The 20242-nt window shown below is 54.2% G+C and overlaps 1 long non-coding RNA gene across 1 annotated transcript; it reads right to left on the reverse strand.

Annotated features, from left to right (window-relative positions):
- Positions 1 to 11013: 11013 nt before the first annotated feature.
- LOC136284587 (uncharacterized) lies at positions 11014 to 12015 on the reverse strand. The gene is made up of 3 exons (XR_010719235.1): positions 11790 to 12015; positions 11566 to 11694; positions 11014 to 11099 (listed from the first exon to the last, which is right to left on the reverse strand). It is a non-coding gene; the product is annotated as an uncharacterized lncRNA (long non-coding RNA).
- Between the last annotated feature and the right edge of the window lie 8227 nt (positions 12016 to 20242).

Below are 20242 nucleotides of genomic sequence, written 5' to 3' on the forward strand. Positions count from 1 at the left end.
GCACTAGACGCGGCCAAACGGCGTTTTCTCGCTTCCCAGGCTAGGAGAAGCGTTTTCCGTGCTGCAAACAGCTTCTCTGCTTGTGGGGAGCTCGGAAACAGCGTTTGACGCTGTTCCAAGCCTGCCTGCAAGCGAACCGGCGGAGAGTGCACTAGACGCGGCCAAACGGCGTTTTCTCGCTTCCCAGGCTAGGAGAAGCGTTTTCCGTGCTGCAAACAGCTTCTCTGCTTGTGGGGAGCTCGGAAACAGCGTTTGACGCTGTTCCAAGCCTGCCTGCAAGCGAACCGGCGGAGAGTGCACTAGACGCGGCCAAACGGCGTTTTCTCGCTTCCCAGGCTAGGAGAAGCGTTTTCCGTGCTGCAAACAGCTTCTCTGCTTGTGGGGAGCTCGGAAAGAGCGTTTGACGCTGTTCCAAGCCTGCCTGCAAGCGAACCGGCGGAGAGTGCACTAGACGCGGCCAAACGGCGTTTTCTCGCTTCCCAGGCTAGGAGAAGCGTTTTCCGTGCTGCAAACAGCTTCTCTGCTTGTGGGGAGCTCGGAAAGAGCGTTTGACGCTGTTCCAAGCCTGCCTGCAAGCGAACCGGCGGAGAGTGCACTAGACGCGGCCAAACGGCGTTTTCCTCGCTTCCCAGGCTAGGAGAAGCGTTTTCCGTGCTGCAAACAGCTTCTCTGCTTGTGGGGGAGCTCGGAAAGAGCGTTTGACGCTGTTCCAAGCCTGCCTGCAAGCGAACCGGCGGAGAGTGCACTAGACGCGGCCAAACGGCGTTTTCTCGCTTCCCAGGCTAGGAGAAGCGTTTTCCGTGCTGCAAACAGCTTCTCTGCTTGTGGGGAGCTCGGAAACAGCGTTTGACGCTGTTCCAAGCCTGCCTGCAAGCGAACCGGCGGAGAGTGCACTAGACGCGGCCAAACGGCGTTTTCTCGCTTCCCAGGCTAGGAGAAGCGTTTTCCGTGCTGCAAACAGCTTCTCTGCTTGTGGGGAGCTCGGAAACAGCGTTTGACGCTGTTCCAAGCCTGCCTGCAAGCGAACCGGCGGAGAGTGCACTAGACGCGGCCAAACGGCGTTTTCCTCGCTTCCCAGGCTAGGAGAAGCGTTTTCCGTGCTGCAAACAGCTTCTCTGCTTGTGGGGAGCTCGGAAACAGCGTTTGACGCTGTTCCAAGCCTGCCTGCAAGCGAACCGGCGGAGAGTGCACTAGACGCGGCCAAACGGCGTTTTCTCGCTTCCCAGGCTAGGAGAAGCGTTTTCCGTGCTGCAAACAGCTTCTCTGCTTGTGGGGAGCTCGGAAACAGCGTTTGACGCTGTTCCAAGCCTGCCTGCAAGCGAACCGGCGGAGAGTGCACTAGACGCGGCCAAACGGCGTTTTCTCGCTTCCCAGGCTAGGAGAAGCGTTTTCCGTGCTGCAAACAGCTTCTCTGCTTGTGGGGAGCTCGGAAACAGCGTTTGACGCTGTTCCAAGCCTGCCTGCAAGCGAACCGGCGGAGAGTGCACTAGACGCGGCCAAACGGCGTTTTCTCGCTTCCCAGGCTAGGAGAAGCGTTTTCCGTGCTGCAAACAGCTTCTCTGCTTGTGGGGAGCTCGGAAACAGCGTTTGACGCTGTTCCAAGCCTGCCTGCAAGCGAACCGGCGGAGAGTGCACTAGACGCGGCCAAACGGCGTTTTCTCGCTTCCCAGGCTAGGAGAAGCGTTTTCCGTGCTGCAAACAGCTTCTCTGCTTGTGGGGAGCTCGGAAACAGCGTTTGACGCTGTTCCAAGCCTGCCTGCAAGCGAACCGGCGGAGAGTGCACTAGACGCGGCCAAACGGCGTTTTCTCGCTTCCCAGGCTAGGAGAAGCACTTGCCGTGCTGCAAACAGCTTCTCTGCTTGTGGGGAGCTCGGAAACAGCGTTTGACGCTGTTCCAAGCCTGCCTGCAAGCGAACCGGCGGAGAGTGCACTAGACGCGGCCAAACGGCGTTTTCTCGCTTCCCAGGCTAGGAGAAGCGTTTTCCGTGCTGCAAACAGCTTCTCTGCTTGTGGGGAGCTCGGAAACAGCGTTTGACGCTGTTCCAAGCCTGCCTGCAAGCGAACCGGCGGAGAGTGCACTAGACGCGGCCAAACGGCGTTTTCTCGCTTCCCAGGCTAGGAGAAGCGTTTTCCGTGCTGCAAACAGCTTCTCTGCTTGTGGGGAGCTCGGAAAGAGCGTTTGACGCTGTTCCAAGCCTGCCTGCAAGCGAACCGGCGGAGAGTGCACTAGACGCGGCCAAACGGCGTTTTCTCGCTTCCCAGGCTAGGAGAAGCGTTTTCCGTGCTGCAAACAGCTTCTCTGCTTGTGGGGAGCTCGGAAAGAGCGTTTGACGCTGTTCCAAGCCTGCCTGCAAGCGAACCGGCGGAGAGTGCACTAGACGCGGCCAAACGGCGTTTTCTCGCTTCCCAGGCTAGGAGAAGCGTTTTCCGTGCTGCAAACAGCTTCTCTGCTTGTGGGGAGCTCGGAAACAGCGTTTAGTCTGAGACTAAATTCATGTCATAATGAACTTGTACCTTTGTTTGTTCCCACCGCTTCCAAAATATTCCTCTCTTAAAATAACAATCCTTTTGTTCAGGCTGCATTTTCACTTTCTGTGTTAAACACTTCCAAAACAACTTTGAATATCTGAGGAATTCAAGTTGTTGAAAACAGGGGCTGGGAGGAAAACAAATTAAACAGATTTGTTTAAGCCCAATGTGCTTATATGAAAATCTTTCATTTGGCTTTCCACAGCTCCATCTGCATGGCGATCTCTCTAGACTCACGGACAGATTTAAACTTGACATTATCTAATGGACCTTGGGAAAAATCCTGCACAGCAAATTGAATTTTTAAAAGTGGTACTGCATTCAATGAGCAACTAATACATTACATTTACTTGAACTGCAGCAGAAGAACATTAAGGATAAGAAGCCCATTTGGAACTTATGTTCTTTAGCCTACATTTGAATATACATTTCAGGTGTAGATGTTACAGTATTACAGGGGGGTTTTGAGTCTAGGCTTTGGGCAAAAATTAACAACTCCAGTATATCTGGTGAGGGGAAGCAGCAAAAAAATCCCATAAACACGCTGTACACAACCTGTGCCAATCCCACATGTGACTTGTGGCCTGACAGTGTTGTCAGCTCTCCATCTTAAAACAGCTTGGTTTTCTTTTCCACTGAAACCAAACCTTTTTCACAGCGTCAACACATTCCCTGCTTATGGCCAGCCTGTTGTGAGCCAGCACCTTCACAGCTGGTTGTTGGGTGGGTGGGTTTTTTTGATTTGAACCTTCTCCTTCACAACAATTCTCACTAGCACATGAACTTCACTCTATGTTACTCAACTGTGCCCTGCTTTACATTCCAGGCTGTCGAGACCATCCAGTTCTTCCAGGAATTATCTGCTCCTCCCGCCTATCAAAGTCTCTTAATCCTGTGCCATGGCATTTAGTTCATCCTGAAGAACAGCCTCAAGACAAACCCTGAGGATCTGTATTAACAGACCAATTCTTCCCTTCCAAGTACAGCTTCTTGCTCTCCCCTTCAGTCATTCCCTGTCCAGTTTACCAACCACCATTTTAACGCCTTATTTTGTAATTTCCCATAGAGTACTACACAGACATGTTTCTTAAGTGTAGATAATGAACTTCCTACACCTAAACTATTATTTTATCAAGTTAAAGGACGGGCTACATCTGGCACCAATTACTTTGGAGAAAAACCTCTCATCCATGTGCTATTTGCTGTTGAATCTGTCAATATTTTTTCCAGATAGGCTCTAGAAAGTCATCCATCCTCTTCAGACCAGAATAATTCTCTTGCCCATCTCCCTTCCCCATTTTTTTTCTTCCTTTTACACATTTCTTGTCTCTCAAAATGTAGTCATGATGTTTGCCAGTAGATTTCACAAGTCTCTAAGGGCCTAGTTCTTGAGTAAAAACAAATTAGAGATAGATGTTGATATTTGTCACAAATACATTTAATTCCTCATTTTAGACAGAGCCCTTCTTTGGTTTGTTTAATCTCTGCAGTTCAGGCAACCTCTTGCACATGTATCGACTCACTTAATCCTTGCCTTCTTCCCTTTCTCTGCCCTCTTCTCACCCCCACACACAAGCACATGGCTCTACAGGCCTGATAAAAAATTAACTTTCATCAGCAAGCTACTTTAGTCTGCAAATCACCCTGAGCAAAATATTGCCAAGTAAGGGACACACTACAATTAAACATCAAGAAAAAGCGGCCCTAAAAAAGTGAAAAACGCTTATTAGAAAGGATAGACAGGAGTCAGGAAAAACAAAACTTATGGCAAAATCTGGTTTCTTAAAATAATTAAATTTGAAGCAATACAAAAAGAAAAAAAACCCTATTTCTGTGTTTCCAACTGTCTTCGTATTTGTCCAATTACTAACCCAGATATGGAAACGAACCAATGTAATGCACTTCAACTTGATCCCTGGAGATGCCTCCTTGAAATAAGATTCAAAACCACAACTTCTCAATTCCTGTTAAAAATTCATTTCTTCGGAACACTGTTAGGCAGAACAGTGAGACAAAAACCTCTGAAAAAGAATGCACCACCAGAGACAGAAAATTATTTTGAATCTATTGAAAGCATTGATATTAAATCTCGATACAAGCTGAAGGCTGTAACAAAAAGTACTATTTCCTACAGGACATTTAAGGACTGTAGGACACCATGTCTCCATAGGCCTGGGAAATGTGTTTTTAAAGATACTCCTTCAAAGGCCTCATCCAGAGTTTGGACAAAACTAGATGTCCAAGTTTCCTGTCTCTTGAAGTAACAAGTAAAAACAATGGTTTGAAGACTGTTAGGACAATCCTGGAAACATAAGAGCAGTCCACACAACCTCAAATCGTTCTCTTTAAGGAAAATGCTGGAACTGCAAGTTGTCACAAGGCAAAATTGCAAAACAAACATTTCCACAAGTTTTCTCAGCTGTTCTGCAGGGTTGCTGCAGTGTCCTCTGCTCCCAAAAAAACAGGCTTTCCACCGTTTTTAGCTGCAGCTTAGCAGTGGTGGGAAAAACTGTGTTTCTGCAGACAGAGCCATCAGCTGGAAGATTTGAAATACTTTTCAAGACAAAGTTCCTCCTCTCTCATTCCCCAAAAGCAGTGTTATAGAGAACCTACGTTCTGGAAAACTCTCCACATACAAACCTCTGCACATTAACAGGGAAAGAAAACAAGATTAAGAGAACACTGCAAGGACCGTAAAGTAAGAGGAATTCCCCTACAAATTGTTTTGGTTCTAATACTACTTCTAGTATGAACAGTTTTTCACTTCTATGATAATATCTTGCTTCATCCCCGAGTTCCCCAAAGCATAACAACAACTTCAGAAAAATAAAACAAGCACTGGGTTTTGTTTTGGGTTTTTTTCTTTGTTTGTTTCAAAACACAGCAGAACACAGCAATATTTTCCCAACTAAGCAAGACAAAGTCACACTGTTCATTGCCACTCTGCCTTTTCTAATTTCCTGGTGTAAGCAAAAGAGATTGCTCTAGCCTGAAAACAGGAGTTATCATCCACCATCAAACTCAGCCTAAGGTATTAGCTCACGTCTGTAATGATGATTCAAAGCTGCAGTGATCAATATCACATCACAAGTGTCCAATCCAGAGGGCATTAAAGGATCCTGTTACTGCCTATCTGAAGGATCACACCGGAGTTTCAGATGATATCAATGCAAAGGTAGAGAAAAGAGAAAATTCTCACCCCACAGAAGCAGCAAATTGAACTCTCTCTAGGAAGCTTCAAGCTTCTACTTTATGTGGAAACTATTTTACTGAAATTTGTCATTTCCATGTTAAGACACAAGTTTGTCACATGGAGGAGAACCCCTTCACAACCATCCACCACTACCTGAGGGTTTTTTTTTTCAGATGAGTGTCTAAATATTACACACACAAACAGCTGCAGGTAAACAGAACTTTGTCAACCCAGCTCAGCACGGAATGGAAAAGGAAAAGCAGACACAGGGAAGTCAAAAGTCAACTAACAAAACTCAAAGCACATTTAAGAGAGCTGTATTTAAGCCAACACAGCTAAGAACTGCCAGCGGCACAAGATACAGGATTTTGTTCAGTGTTACAAAATGCCAGGTTTTTTCTGCTGATTTAGTAGATTTTGTGCAATTCTCTATTTTTAGTAGAAAGATAAAGCTCATGAGTCACCCTGAAATCTGCAGCCAGGTTCCTTCACTCTCTCCTTTCCAAAGTGGCAAACATTTCAAATTAAGCTCTAATACAAAGAATACTACGTGCACTAAAAGCTGTCTGTTCTTGTGTACTGTATCAAGGTTTGAAAATGGCACAACAGTGTTAAAAAAGAAAAGTGTTCTCTGGTACACAAAAAATGAGAATAGGCTAATTTTTACTACAGTGACTTTGCCACAAATCACTTTTTGCCCAATGCAAAGTTACAACGCAAAGGGCAAAAAACGGTTCCCTGTAACTAGAGCAAGATCTACTTGACAAGTCAGTCGCATTAGTGATCTTCTAGTCAAAAAAGGAACTTTTACCAAAACACAATATTCCCGCCCTGTTACACAGAGGGACTATTTGTAGACCTTCCACTGTACTGCAGTCTGAAAACTTTTAATTTCCATTTCTGGCTAAAATTATTTTTTTTATCTTGACGTATGTTTGACATCAGAGAAATATTGGATGAGTTTAAAGTACAAGTAGGGCTTGTCTACCCTCCTTTTCCTAAATTTATTCAGCCCTTTCCTTTGAAAGCAAACATCATTCTACATCTACAAATTCTACAAATCCTGCATCATAAGTCCCACACCTACAACTTCCCCACAATTCCTATGCAGCTCCATCCTCTACTGCCACAAGTACCTGGCAGCTCACTGAAGGAAACCATCACTTTTTTGGTTTCCCAGTTACTGTCAATCTTTCACTCCCTGTTCCGATTTAGTGGCACTACCCTGCTAAACTCCTATTTGGTTGTGTCGGTTCTGCCCACTCCTTTTTCCTACCACATTGTCTTGTCAGGCTCTTGCTGCTTTCTCTCTCCCCAGTCTAGCATGCATGAGGACCCTTTATGCCCAAGATATAACTCAGAGAAGCTTCCTGTCACCACATTTCAGAACCTCCAGAAAACCCACCTGTCATTAGGTGTAGCAGACTTATTCCAAGAGCAAAATGAAATCAGAGTTCGTTATTTCTAAATATACTTGTGATAGCTTTGATGGTTTTTTCCACCTCATTCCTCTCCTTACAGTCTAAAACATGAAGGTCTTAACCTTCTTTGTTTAGTAGAGAGTCAAGTTCTTGACTACAAGCACAGTCAAGAGGGCAAAATTTTCCACAGCACATCACTGACAATCAGCAGAAACACACTGTGCATGTACAACATCAGAACTGTAGGCAATTTCAAACCTTATTCTGCATCCCGACATACCAGAGACACTATACACAGGGCATGAAATGAAAAAATGGCAAGAACTTTGTACACAAAACGTAGAAGGCCTTTGCCAGGAGTGAAGAGCAAAACTTTGTACAATACAAGCCTCAAATGTAATGATATTTACATGCTAAAACAATGACAGCCACAAATGACATAACCTTGCTTTTCTGTATTACAGAAACAAGGGTCGCTATTCCAAGTGGAACGTGAGGGCGGTCTGGCTGAAAAATCCATCACCTCACTGACCTCCACGGTCGATTTAACTGATTTGGAAGGCTAGATGAGTGCCCCATACAACATCAAGTCTGAGGGCATCCATCCTAAAGCTGTTTGCTCGCAGAGAACAACCCCCCTGAGCAGATGAAACCATCCATGTGTCAACAGTACATGGTACCTGCACTCCCCAAATACAGCAGCCAACGAGGCCCAGGTGGATTTGGAAGAGAACGTGAGTAGTCCAGCTTCCAGGACTGCAGGACACATGGAAGTGAGACCACCCCCAAACAAGCTCAAAACCAATTTCTAAGAGAAAAACGGGTAGTCTGTCTTCCAGGATTGCAGACACATGAAAGGGAGAGCCCCTAAACAAGCTCAAGATCCAGTTTTTGGAGAAAACAGGGTACTCAAACCACCATGACTGCAGACATACATTAGTGAGACCACCCCAAACCAATTCCAGTTTTATCTGCAGAAGAATATCAGGTGGTCAAGCTTCCAGGAGCAGAGACACATGAAAGTGAGATGCCAACAAACAAGCTCAGGGTCCAAATGTAGGAGAAAAAAGGGCAGTCAAGCTACCTAGACAGCAGATATATCAAAGTGGGACCACCCCCCAACAAGCTCAAAGTTTAATTCTAGGAGAAAAAAGGGTAGCCAACATTCTAGAACTGCAGACACATGAAAGTGAGACCACCATGAAACAACCTCAAGGTCCAAATGAGGCAGAAAAAGGATTAGTCAAGCTTCCAGGACTGCAGGCACATCCAAGTGAGACCACACCTGTTATGAGTGGGCCAGGAGACAAATCTCCCTTTAAATGCCTGTATTAGGACAGCTTTGGGCGGGGAACCCAAGGGGTCACACACACCGCCACTGCTCCCTGGAGCGATGAGGACGAGGAGGTGAAACAGCTTTGCCAGGTGCCCGACAGAGCCGGGGCTTGCGTCCCCACGAGAGCCGCAGGAAAGCACAGGCTCGTTGACAAGCCGAGGGCAGTCACGCAGAGAGGGCACTATCTGACTTATGGCGACAAGACACGGAGCCCCAGCAAGCAGCCCCATGTTCTCCCTGCTCACTGGGGTAGTTTGGAGTCCTGTCTGGCTAATGGCTCACCGGCCCTAGGGGTTTTTAGGCGTCCACTCCACCTCCTGTGGGCACTGCAGTCCCAGGGAGTTCTCTGGTTTGCGTGTCGCCATCAGGGCTGTGAGGGGAGCAGCGGGAGCACGGCCCCACGGGAAGGAGACAGTTTCAAAATGGACACCGGCTCGAAATGGGGGGTGAGGGAGAGCGGAAAAGGTACACAAATGAACTTATTCACATGCAAACTTGTCACGATCCGCTCACACAAGCGGGGTTCGTGATGGTTCGTTTTAGGGATCTCAGAGCGCAAAAGACACAGCGGGGGACAAACTCAGTTTACTCAATCACAAATGCACCTTTATTTAGTGCCAACAAATGCGATAGTGGGGAGAGAAAAGGAGAATAGTAAGAAAGACAGAAAAAGAGGGGAAGGGGATTATAGCTACCAACATGGAGGGTCGAGTCCTCGAGGCTTTTGAAGATGCCTATAGACGCAATCTTCTCCAGTGGGGAGATCTCAAAAGTGAGCGGGAGTCTCCAGGGTTTTTATAGTCCTCTCCGAAGCGACAGGCAGTTGGCCAAACAGCTGGGGGAAATCATTGCAGTGTGTTCATTCAGAGAACCCAGAACAAGTCGGTCATCAGCAGGTACAGTGTCAACCAGTCCAAGTCAGCAGGTGCAGTGTCAGCAGGCGCGGTCACTTCACCGTGACTTGCCCATTGTTTCTGCTCAGGTTCTGATGTTCCCATATGGGTGCTGGGTGTTTTCCATCAAACACACCTGCAGGCAGCACTTGGCCACCATCCCACCTCAGCCAGGCCAGAACTCCTGTGTTGAGATTTTCAAGTCCCTTTTAGGGGTTTCAGTCTCTGTCCTTGACGATGGTCGTGAGGCAGATGAGGGATCTTCGGACCGTCTCTTACACAAGGGTCGGCAGGGGAGAAGATCCCACTTCAGGCTTCCACAACCCATCTCCAGGTTTCTCTCTAAGCCCTCCCGGTGTAGCAATGTATCTGAATAACTTGGGCCATTCCCTGTATCAGCCAAACTGTTTGTAGTGAAGATGACACCTGCAGTCTTCTTTTCCAGAGTTCGCAGGAATTCATCAAGGCTACAGGAACAACAACAGCTCTGAAAATAAGAGCCTAGGAAAGCCTCTCCAAGAAATGCAGAACTCAGATAGGAGACACATAGCACGGTGATGGACACTTAACCAATTAAGTGCCCTGAAAGATGCGTGCGTGCGTTCCTGCCTTCCTGCCTGCCTGCGTGATGGAGAAATAACTTAGCCGACTGAGAGAGACACCTGTACCCATGAAGAGTAGTGCTAGAAACTGGAACTGTAGCTTTATGTACACAAGAAAGTAGCTGCTGTTAGAAGCATATTGTTTCCTTCATTTCAGCAGCCCATTTTCCCCCTGTATCCCTGTGGCTACCTGCTCCCACTGCAGAACAGAAGCAGCACCCAGCCAGCAGCTCCTCAGTCCTGGCAGGTCAGCGGCACTTCCAGGAGCACACCAGACTGGCAGCAAACTGCCCAAAGGGCACTCAGCCCTAGACCCTATTCAAACCCTCCAAAGTAACTTGGCCAGGGGGCAGGGTCAGCACCAAAGACACAGACACCAACCTCAGGAGCTCAGGGTCTTTGGCGACAGCTCAGAGCAGCCAAGAACCTCCCAAGGAGAAGCTCAGCAATGCTCCCCAGCACTGCTACCCAAGGTGACCTACAGGGACTGAGATCCAGCACCAGGGACCCTGAGCCTCACCCCCAGCAGCTGGGAATCCCCTGTCACAACCCAGCCCTGGAGAGCCCCCCCAGAACTGGCAATTCCCGCGGGTGCGTCCGCCCGCAGGCCAAGAGGCTCCGGCTGTGCCGGGACAGGGCCCAGGTCGGGCAAATGCTGCAATAAACAGGCGCACACAACTCCCACAGCGGGAACAGCTGGGCTCAGCCTCCTCCGGCGTCGCCCCAAAGCCTGGCCAGGGCTTCAGGAGCAATGCAGGAGCTGCCTTTGGCCCCGCTCCTCCCAACAAGGCCACAGGACTCATCTCAGGGCCCTGTCCGGCCTCTGAACACAGAAAGGTCAAGCCATGTTTCACTAATGAGCACGGACCTAGCCCAGAACACTAATGATCCTGGCTACCGCACTGCTGACAGGATACAAACACAACATCTGGGTTGAAGGCTCACCCAGAGGTCAGCTTTGCCTCAAGACTCTGCTTCAGGCCTCAGGCCTTCAGGAAGTCCCAAGGTGCTTGAACCTCTGCGCAAAGCCTGCTCCCATCTCCTGTGGAACCTCACAGATCAGGCAGCACTTCCTCGGCCCACTCCTGAGGCTATTTAGCCTGCCAGCAAAGAGCAGGGGCTGACCTGGGAATGACAGAAGGCAGGGAGGGGAAAGGACCCTTTTGCTTCCATCCAGAAAGCCAAAGGCCGTCAAAAAAACCCTCTGGTGAACACCTGAGCAGCACCAGGAGATGAAAGGCCTGGCACTCCTGACTCCCAGAGCTCCCAGCGCTGCCTTGCCCCTCACCTTCAGCCCTCGTCTTGGACAGCAAGGCAATCCCAGGGACAGAAATCCAGGCTCCTGCTGCTCCTGGACGGAGGCACCCAACAGCTCTGTGCTGGCTGAACATGGCAGCAAAATCAGGATGCTGCTCTTCCTTGGGCAAAACTCCAGCCACTAAAAAGCTGGAATGCAGGACAACCCTGCCTCTCCACCAGGGCACTTGGATCCAGCCCTACTGACACATGGACATTTGAGACAGGAATCCATAACCCTCCGTGAAATCACATCACAGCCTCCAGGTGTTTTCCTGTTCGTGTCCTCACTTACCTGGCATAGGCTTCTTCCAAGGCTTTGCAGACACTTTGCCTCTAGCCAAAAAGATTAACATCGCCTTCTTTCCAGCTTTCAAGAAGTCACAGCAAGTCATCCTGGTCCCATGTTCCACATCAGATTCTCCTGTAAAAAGAAAGATATTTTTTCTGTTCAGATCATTTCTCAAGCTGTCAAGAAAAGCAGGATCCCACATGCACTCCCAGAAATTCTCTCAACACCATTTGCTGCTTCTCTCTCTGGCAGGGCACCAACAAGTCCTGGGACACTTCTTGTTCCCTGCTGGCCAGTGACCTTGAGCGATAAAAGAAGGCACCAGTATTGCTGCTAATTTTACAGCCACAGGCTTTGAACTTTCCACAAGTTAAAAGCAGAAGCAGACACTCCTCATCGGGCTCGAGTTCTCGCTTCCTGGCCCAGGAGACGCGCGGCCGCAGCTGCTCGAGCTTCTCTACCACTGCAGAGCGCGCCGAACACGGCAGGCGCACGGCAGGTGACGAACAAGCGACTTCTCCAATCCCGGCCCCGGAGAGGCGTGGCCGCCGCTCCTCGAGCTCCTCCGCCTCTGCACAGCGCTGCACGCACGGCAGGAGCACCGGAAGTGACGAAACAGCGAGGCCACGCTTCCCGGCCCGGGAGACGCGTGTCTGCCGCTCCTCGAGGATCTCAGCCGCCGCAAAGCACGCCGAGCAGGTAAGCGCACTGCAGATAATGAATAAGTGAAATCTTGCTTCCCAGCCCCGAAAATGCACTTTCGGTGCTGGAGGAGCTTCTCTGCTTGTGGGCAGCACGGAAACCGCGCCCAGCCGCTGTTCGCAGCCAGCCTGCAGCATACCGCCGGAGAGTGCACTAGGCGCGGCCAAACGGCGTTTGCTCGCTTCCCAGGCTAGGAGAAGCACTTGCCGTGCTGCAAACAGCTTCTCTGCCTGTAGAGAGCTCGGACACAGCGTTTGACGCTGTTCCAAGCCTGCCTGCGAGCGAAGCGCCGGAGAGTGCACTCGGCGCGGCCAAACGGCGTTTGCTCGCTTCCCAGGCTAGGAGAAGCACTTGCCGTGCTGCAAACAGCTTCTCTGCCTGTGGAGAGCTCGGAAACAGCGTTTAACGCTGTTCCAAGCCTGCCTGCGAGCGAGGCGCCGGAGAGTGCACTAGGCGCGGCCAAACGGCGTTTGCTCGCTTCCCAGGCTAGGAGAAGCACTTGCCGTGCTGCAAACAGCTTCTCTGCCTGTGGAGAGCTCGGAAACAGCGTTTAACGCTGTTCCAAGCCTGCCTGCGAGCCAAGCGCCGGAGAGTGCACTAGGCGCGGCCAAACGGCGTTTGCTCGCTTCCCAGGCTAGGAGAAGCACTTGCCGTGCTGCAAACAGCCTCTCTGCCTGTGGAGAGCTCGGAAACAGCGTTTAACGCTGTTCCAAGCCAGCCTGCGAGCGAAGCGCCGGAGAGTGCACTAGGCGCGGCCAAACGGCGTTTGCTCGCTTCCCAGGCTAGGAGAAGCACTTGCCGTGCTGCAAACAGCTTCTCTGCCTGTGGAGAGCTCGGAAACAGCGTTTAACGCTGTTCCAAGCCTGCCTGCGAGCGAAGCGCCGGAGAGTGCACTAGGCGCGGCCAAACGGCGTTTGCTCGCTTCCCAGGCTAGGAGAAGCACTTGCCGTGCTGCAAACAGCTTCTCTGCCTGTGGAGAGCTCGGAAACAGCGTTTAACGCTGTTCCAAGCCTGCCTGCGAGCGAGGCGCCGGAGAGTGCACTAGGCGCGGCCAAACGGCGTTTGCTCGCTTCCCAGGCTAGGAGAAGCACTTGCCGTGCTGCAAACAGCTTCTCTGCCTGTGGAGAGCTCGGAAACAGCGTTTAACGCTGTTCCAAGCCTGCCTGCGAGGGAAGCGCCGGAGAGTGCACTCGGCGCGGCCAAACGGCGTTTGCTCGCTTCCCAGGCTAGGAGAAGCACTTGCCGTGCTGCAAACAGCCTCTCTGCCTGTGGAGAGCTCGGAAACAGCGTTTGACGCTGTTCCAAGCCTGCCTGCGAGCGAAGCGCCGGAGAGTGCACTAGGCGCGGCCAAACGGCGTTTGCTCGCTTCCCAGGCTAGGAGAAGCACTTGCCGTGCTGCAAACAGCTTCTCTGCCTGTAGAGAGCTCGGACACAGCGTTTGACGCTGTTCCAAGCCTGCCTGCGAGCGAGGCGCCGGAGAGTGCACTAGACGCGGCCAAACGGCGTTTGCTCGCTTCCCAGGCTAGGAGAAGCACTTGCCGTGCTGCAAACAGCTTCTCTGCCTGTGGAGAGCTCGGAAACAGCGTTTAACGCTGTTCCAAGCCTGCCTGCGAGCGAGGCGCCGGAGAGTGCACTAGGCGCGGCCAAACGGCGTTTGCTCGCTTCCCTGGCTAGGAGAAGCACTTGCCGTGCTGCAAACAGCTTCTCTGCCTGTGGAGAGCTCGGAAACAGCGTTTAACGCTGTTCCAAGCCTGCCTGCGAGCGAAGCGCCGGAGAGTGCACTCGGCGCGGCCAAACGGCGTTTGCTCGCTTCCCAGGCTAGGAGAAGCACTTGCCGTGCTGCAAACAGCCTCTCTGCCTGTGGAGAGCTCGGAAACAGCGTTTAACGCTGTTCCAAGCCAGCCTGCGAGCGAAGCGCTGGAGAGTGCACTCGGCGCGGCCAAACGGCGTTTGCTCGCTTCCCAGGCTAGGAGAAGCACTTGCCGTGCTGCAAACAGCTTCTCTGCCTGTGGAGAGCTCGGAAACAGCGTTTAACGCTGTTCCAAGCCTGCCTGCGAGCGAACCGCCGGAGAGTGCACTAGGCGCGGCCAAACGGCGTTTGCTCGCTTCCCAAGCTAGGAGAAGCACTTGCCGTGCTGCAAACAGCCTCTCTGCCTGTGGAGAGCTCGGAAATAGCGTTTAACGCTGTTCCAAGCCTCCCTGCGAGCGAAGCGCCGGAGAGTGCACTAGGCGCGGCCAAACGGCGTTTGCTCGCTTCCCAGGCTAGGAGAAGCACTTGCCGTGCTGTAAACAGCTTCTCTGCCTGTGGAGAACTCGGAAACAGCGTTTGACGCTGTTCCAAGCCGGCCTGCGAGCGAACCGCCGGAGAGTGCACTAGGCGCGGCCAAACGGCGTTTGCTCGCTTCCCAGGCTAGGAGAAGCACTTGCCGTGCTGCAAACAGCTTCTCTGCCTGTGGAGAGCTCGGAAACAGCGTTTGACGCTGTTCCAAGCCTGCCTGCGAGCGAACCGCCGGAGAGTGCACTCGGCGCGGCCAAACGGCGTTTGCTCGCTTCCCAGGCCAGGAGAAGCACTTGCCGTGCTGCAAACAGCTTCTCTGCCTGTGGAGAGCTCGGAAACAGCGTTTGACGCTGTTCCAAGGCGGCCTGCGAGCGAGCCGCCGGAGAGTGCACTCGGCGCGGCCAAACGGCGTTTGCTCGCTTCCCAGGCTAGGAGAAGCACTTGCCGTGCTGCAAACAGCTTCTCTGCCTGTGGAGAGCTCGGAAACAGCGTTTGACGCTGTTCCAAGCCTGCCTGCGAGCGAAGCGCCGGAGAGTGCACTCGGCGCGGCCAAACCGCGTTTGCTCGCTTCCCAGGCTAGGAGAAGCACTTGCCGTGCTGCAAACAGCTTCTCTGCCTGTGGAGAGCTCGGAAACAGCGTTTGACGCTGTTCCAAGCCTGCCTGCGAGCGAACCGCCGGAGAGTGCACTCGGCGCGGCCAAACGGCGTTTGCTCGCTTCCCAGGCTAGGAGAAGCACTTGCCGTGCTGCAAACAGCTTCTCTGCCTGTGGAGAGCTCGGAAACAGCGTTTGACGCTGTTCCAAGCCGGCCTGCGAGCGAACCGCCGGAGAGTGCACTCGGCGCGGCCAAACGGCGTTTGCTCGCTTCCCAGGCTAGGAGAAGCACTTGCCGTGCTGCAAACAGCTTCTCTGCCTGTGGAGAGCTCGGAAACAGCGTTTGACGCTGTTCCAAGCCTGCCTGCGAGCGAACGGCCGGAGAGTGCACTCGGCGCGGCCAGACGGCGTTTGCTCGCTTCCCAGGCTAGGAGAAGCACTTGCCGTGCTGCAAACAGCTTCTCTGCCTGTGGAGAGCTCGGAAACAGCGTTTGACGCTGTTCCAAGCCTGCCTGCGAGCGAACCGCCGGAGAGTGCACTCGGCGCGGCCAAACGGCGTTTGCTCGCTTCCCAGGCTAGGAGAAGCACTTGCCGTGCTGCAAACAGCTTCTCTGCCTGTGGAGAGCTCGGAAACAGCGTTTGACGCTGTTCCAAGCCGGCCTGCGAGCGAACGGCCGGAGAGTGCACTCGGCGCGGCCAAACGGCGTTTGCTCGCTTCCCAGGCTAGGAGAAGCACTTGCCGTGCTGCAAACAGCTTCTCTGCCTGTGGCGAGCTCGGAAACAGCGTTTGACGCTGTTCCAACACTGCCTGCGAGCGAACGGCCGGAGAGTGCACTCGGCGCGGCCAAACGGCGTTTGCTCGCTTCCCAGGCTAGGAGAAGCACTTGCCGTGCTTCTCTGCCTGTGGAGAGCTCGGAAACAGCGTTTGACGCTGTTCCAAGCCTGCCTGCGAGCGAACCGCCGGAGAGTGCACTCGGCGCGGCCAAACGGCGTTTGCTCGCTTCCCAGGCTAGGAGAAGCACTTGCCGTGCTGCAAACAGCTTCTCTGCCTGTGGAGAGCTCGGAAACAGCGTTTGACGCTGTTCCAAGCCGGCCTGCAAGCGAAGCGCCGGAGAGTGCACTCGGCGCGGCCAAACGGCGTTTGCTCGCTTCCCAGGCTAGGAGAAGCACTTGCCGTGCTGCAAACAGCTTCTCTGCCTGTGGAGAGCTCGGAAACAGCGTTTGACGCTGTTCCAGGCCGGCCTGCGAGCGAAGCGCCGGAGAGTGCACTCGGCGCGGCCAAACGGCGTTTGCTCGCTTCCCAGGCTAGGAGAAGCACTTGCCGTGCTGCAAACAGCTTCTCTGCCTGTGGAGAGCTCGGAAAGAGCGTTTGACGCTGTTCCAGGCCGGCCTGCGAGCGAAGCGCCGGAGAGTGCACTCGGCGCGGCCAAACGGCGTTTGCTCGCTTCCCAGGCTAGGAGAAGCACTTGCCGTGCTGCAAACAGCTTCTCTGCCTGTGGAGAGCTCGGAAACAGCGTTTGACGCTGTTCCAAGCCGGCCTGCGAGCGAACCGCCGGAGAGTGCACTCGGCGCGGCCAAACGGCGTTTGCTCGCTTCCCAGGCTAGGAGAAGCACTTGCCGTGCTGCAAACAGCTTCTCTGCCTGTGGAGAGCTCGGAAACAGCGTTTGACGCTGTTCCAAGCCGGCCTGCGAACGAAGCGCCGGAGAGTGCACTCGGCGCGGCCAAACGGCGTTTGCTCGCTTCCCAGGCTAGGAGAAGCACTTGCCGTGCTGCAAACAGCTTCTCTGCCTGTGGAGAGCTCGGAAACAGCGTTTGACGCTGTTCCAAGCCGGCCTGCGAGCGAACCGCCGGAGAGTGCACTCGGCGCGGCCAAACGGCGTTTGCTCGCTTCCCAGGCTAGGAGAAGCACTTGCCGTGCTGCAAACATCTTCTCTGCCTGTGGAGAGCTCGGAAACAGCGTTTGACGCTGTTCCAAGCCTGCCTGCGAGCGAACCGCCGGAGAGTGCACTCGGCGCGGCCAAACGGCGTTTGCTCGCTTCCCAGGCTAGGAGAAGCACTTGCCGTGCTGCAAACAGCTTCTCTGCCTGTGGAGAGCTCGGAAACAGCGTTTGACGCTGTTCCAGGCCGGCCTGCGAGCGAACCGCCGGAGAGTGCACTCGGCGCGGCCAAACGGCGTTTGCTCGCTTCCCAGGCTAGGAGAAGCACTTGCCGTGCTGCAAACAGCTTCTCTGCCTGTGGAGAGCTCGGAAACAGCGTTTGACGCTGTTCCAGGCCGGCCTGCGAGCGAAGCGCCGGAGAGTGCACTAGGCGCGGCCAAACGGCGTTTGCTCGCTTCCCAGGCTAGGAGAAGCACTTGCCGTGCTGCAAACAGCTTCTCTGCCTGTGGAGAGCTCGGAAACAGCGTTTGACGCTGTTTCAGGCCGGCCTGCGAGCGAAGCGCCGGAGAGTGCACTCGGCGCGGCCAAACGGCGTTTGCTCGCTTCCCAGGCTAGGAGAAGCACTTGCCGTGCTGCAAACAGCTTCTCTGCCTGTGGAGAGCTCGGAAACAGCGTTTGACGCTGTTCCAGGCCGGCCTGCGAGCGAACCGCCGGAGAGTGCACTCGGCGCGGCCAAACGGCGTTTGCTCGCTTCCCAGGCTAGGAGAAGCACTTGCCGTGCTGCAAACAGCTTCTCTGCCTGTGGAGAGCTCGGAAACAGCGTTTGACGCTGTTCCAGGCCGGCCTGCGAGCGAACCGCCGGAGAGTGCACTCGGCGCGGCCAAACGGCGTTTGCTCGCTTCCCAGGCTAGGAGAAGCACTTGCCGTGCTGCAAACAGCTTCTCTGCCTGTGGAGAGCTCGGAAACAGCGTTTGACGCTGTTCCAGGCCGGCCTGCGAGCGAACCGCCGGAGAGTGCACTCGGCGCGGCCAAACGGCGTTTGCTCGCTTCCCAGGCTAGGAGAAGCACTTGCCGTGCTGCAAACAGCTTCTCTGCCTGTGGAGAGCTCGGAAACAGCGTTTGACGCTGTTCCAGGCCGGCCTGCGAGCGAACCGCCGGAGAGTGCACTCGGCGCGGCCAAACGGCGTTTGCTCGCTTCCCAGGCTAGGAGAAGCACTTGCCGTGCTGCAAACAGCTTCTCTGCCTGTGGAGAGCTCGGAAACAGCGTTTGACGCTGTTCCAGGCCGGCCTGCGAGCGAACCGCCGGAGAGTGCACTCGGCGCGGCCAAACGGCGTTTGCTCGCTTCCCAGGCTAGGAGAAGCACTTGCCGTGCTGCAAACAGCTTCTCTGCCTGTGGAGAGCTCGGAAACAGCATTTGACGCTGTTCCAGGCCGGCCTGCGAGCGAACCGCCGGAGAGTGCACTCGGCGCGGCCAAACGGCGTTTGCTCGCTTCCAAGGCTAGGAGAAGCACTTGCCGTGCTGCAAAGAGCTTCTCTGCCTGTGGAGAGCTCGGAAACAGCGTTTGACGCTGTTGCAGGCCGGCCTGCGAGCGAACCGCCGGAGAGTGCACTCGGCGCGGCCAAACGGCGTTTGCTCGCTTCCCAGGCTAGGAGAAGCACTTGCCGTGCTGCAAACAGCTTCTCTGCCTGTGGAGAGCTCGGAAACAGCGTTTGACGCTGTTCCAGGCCGGCCTGCGAGCGAACCGCCGGAGAGTGCACTCGGCGCGGCCAAACGGCGTTTGCTCGCTTCCCAGGCTAGGAGAAGCAGTTGCCGTGCTGCAAACAGCTTCTCTGCCTGTGGAGAGCTCGGAAACAGCGTTTGACGCTGTTCCAGGCCGGCCTGCGAGCGAACGGCCGGAGAGTGCACTCGGCGCGGCCAAACGGCATTTGCTCGCTTCCCAGGCTAGGAGAAGCACTTGCCGTGCTGCAAACAGCTTCTCTGCCTGTGGAGAGCTCGGAAACAGCGTTTGATGCTGTTCCAGACCGGCCTGTGAGCGAAGCGCCGGAGAGTGCACTCGGCGCGGCCAAACGGCGTTTGCTCGCTTCCCAGGCTAGGAGAAGCACTTGCCGTGCTGCAAACAGCTTCTCTGCCTGTGGAGAGCTCGGAAACAGCGTTTGACGCTGTTCCAGGCCGGCCTGCGAGCGAAGCGCCGGAGAGTGCACTCGGCGCGGCCAAACGGCGTTTGCTCGCTTCCCAGGCTAGGAGAAGCACTTGCCGTGCTGCAAACAGCTTCTCTGCCTGTGGAGAGCTCGGAAACAGCGTTTGACGCTGTTCCAGGCCGGCCTGCGAGCGAACGGCCGGAGAGTGCACTCGGCGCGGCCAAACGGCGTTTGCTCGCTTCCCAGGCTAGGAGAAGCACTTGCCGTGCTGCAAACAGCTTCTCTGCCTGTGGAGAGCTCGGAAACAGCGTTTGACGCTGTTCCAGGCCGGCCTGCGAGCGAACCGCTGGAGAGTGCACTCGGCGCGGCCAAACGGCGTTTGCTCGCTTCCCAGGCTAGGAGAAGCACTTGCCGTGCTGCAAACAGCTTCTCTGCCTGTGGAGAGCTCGGAAACAGCGTTTGACGCTGTTCCAGGCCGGCCTGCGAGCGAAGCGCCGGAGAGTGCACTCGGCGCGGCCAAACGGCGTTTGCTCGCTTCCCAGGCTAGGAGAAGCACTTGCCGTGCTGCAAACAGCTTCTCTGCCTGTGGAGAGCTCAGAAACAGCGCTTGACGCTGTTCCAGGCCGGCCTGCGAGCGAACGGCCGGAGAGTGCACTCGGCGCGGCCAAAGGGCGTTTGCTCGCTTCCCAGGCTAGGAGAAGCACTTGCCGTGCTGCAAACAGCTTCTCTGCCTGTGGAGAGCTCGGAAACAGCGTTTGACGCTGTTCCAGGCCGGCCTGCGAGCGAAGCGCCGGAGAGTGCACTCGGCGCGGCCAAACGGCGTTTGCTCGCTTCCCAGGCTAGGAGAAGCACTTGCCGTGCTGCAAACAGCTTCTCTGCCTGTGGAGAGCTCGGAAACAGCGTTTGACGCTGTTCCAGGCCGGCCTGCGAGCGAAGCGCCGGAGAGTGCACTCGGCGCGGCCAAACGGCGTTTGCTCGCTTCCCAGGCTAGGAGAAGCACTTGCCGTGCTGCAAACAGCTTCTCTGCCTGTGGAGAGCTCGGAAACAGCGTTTGACGCTGTTCCAGGCCGGCCTGCGAGCGAACGGCCG

This window comes from Chamaea fasciata, unplaced genomic scaffold, assembly GCF_029207755.1.
Source record: "Chamaea fasciata isolate MVZ Bird 193981 ecotype frontalis unplaced genomic scaffold, bChaFas1.0.hap1 SCAF_1155, whole genome shotgun sequence".
NCBI classification, from domain to species: Eukaryota; Metazoa; Chordata; class Aves; order Passeriformes; family Sylviidae; genus Chamaea; species Chamaea fasciata.